Source organism: Bos indicus, chromosome 7 (assembly GCF_029378745.1).
Source record: "Bos indicus isolate NIAB-ARS_2022 breed Sahiwal x Tharparkar chromosome 7, NIAB-ARS_B.indTharparkar_mat_pri_1.0, whole genome shotgun sequence".
Classification (NCBI taxonomy): Eukaryota; Metazoa; Chordata; class Mammalia; order Artiodactyla; family Bovidae; genus Bos; species Bos indicus.
The window spans coordinates 41,823,514-41,825,564 of NC_091766.1; positions in this window are offsets into that span (position 1 = coordinate 41,823,514).

The window sequence follows — 2,051 nt, forward strand, 5'->3', positions numbered from 1 at the left end:
AATATACAACAGAGTATTTCCTTCAACCTAAGAGATATCTGAAGAAAAAATACAGAATCTAAATGCTGAATTATTCTCACCCAGAGTGCCAGATTTCTTAGATTTGACATTCAAAAGGTATTTACAATTCAAATTCATGGATTTTAGATCTATGTGTAGATAGCTTAAAGAAAAGTTAGGGATTTTTACACATTTACCAATTATTTTAAAATAAGATATATGTGTATAGCATTAATTTTTTACTTTGCAATTGTATAAAATATTTTCACCTATAATTGAGAGCAGGAGGAGAAGAGAGCAACAGAGGATGAGATAGTTGGATAGCATCACCAATTCAATGGACATGAGTTTGAGCAAATTCTGGGAGACAGTGACGGTCAGGGAAGCCTGGCATGCTGCAATGATGGTGTCACAAAGAGTGGGACACAACTTAGGAACTGAACAATGGATTTCTTATTTTATCTATAGGGTAATCTTGAATGTTGTCATCTAAATTTACTACAAATGAAAAGCGAAGATTAGACAATGTAGGGACAGAACCAGATACACAAAATTAATTTTTGTCATGGGTTGATGCTGCTGTCCAGTTGCTAAGTCCTCTCTAACTCTTTGGAACCCCACGGACTGCAGCATTTCAGGCTTCCCTGTACTTCACTATCTCCCAGAGTTTGCTCAAATTCATGTTCTCTGACTCAGTGATATTATCTAACCATCTCATCCTCTCCACCCTCTTTTTTTTTTTTTTTCTTTCAATCTTTCCTAGCATCAGGGTCTTTTGCAATGAGTCAGCTTTTCCCATAAGGTAGTCAAAGTACTGGAGCTTCATCTTCAGCATAAATCCTTCCAATGACTATTCAGTGTTGATTTCCTTTAGTATTAATTTATTTGCTCTCCTTGCAGTTTAAGGGACTCTCAAGAGTCTTCTTCAACACCACATTTGGAAAGCATCAGTTCATTGGTACTTAGCCTTCTTTATTGTCCAACTCTCAGATACATACATGACTCCTGGAAAAACCATAGCTTTGACTATATGAACTTTTTTCTGCAAAGTGAGGTCTGTGCTTTTAAACATGCTTTCTAGGTTTGTCATAGCTTTCCTATGGAAACAAGGAAACAAGGAACAAGCATCTTTTAGTTTCATGGCTGCAGTCAATCTGCAGTAATTTTGGAACCCAAGAAAATAAACTTTGTCACTAACTCTAACTTTTCCCCTTTTGTTTGCCATGAAGTAATGGACTGGAAGACATGATCTTAGTATTTTAAATGTTCAGTTTTAACCCACTTTTTTCACTCTCCTCTTTCAACCTTATCTAGAGGCTTTTTAGTTCCTCTTCATTTTCTGCCATTAGAGTGGTATCAGCTGTATATCTGAGATTGTTGATATTTCTCCCAGAAATCTTGATTGCAGCTTGTGATTCATCCAGTCCTGCATTTCACATGATATGCTCTGTATAAAAGTTAAATAAACAGAGTAACAATATATAGCCTTGACGTACTCCTTTCCCAATTTTGAACCAGTTAATTGTTCCATGTAAGGTTCTAATTGTTGCTTTTTGACCTGTGTTCAGGCTTCTCAGGAGAAGATAAGGGGGTCTGATATCCCCATCTCCTTAAGAATTTTCCAGTTTGTTGTAATCCACGTAGTCAAAGACTTTAGCATAGTCAATGAAGCAAAAGTGAATGTTTTCCTGGAATTCCCTTGCTTTTCCTATAATCCAATGGATGTTGGCAATTCGATCTCTGGTTCCTCTACCTTTCTAAACCTAACTTGTACATCTGCAAGTTTTCTATTCACATACTACTGAGGCTTAGCTTGAAGAATTTTGTGCATAACCTTTGCTGTTGTTCCATTGTTCAGGCACGTCTGACTCTTCACAACCTCATGAACCATAGCACTCAGGTTTCCCTGTCCTTCACAATCTTCCAGAGTTTGCTGAGACCCATGTCCATTGAGTTGATGATGCCATACAACCATGTCATCCTCTGTCATCCCTTTCTCCTCCTGCCTTCAACCTTTCCAGTATCAAGGTCTTTTCCAATGAGTCAGCTCT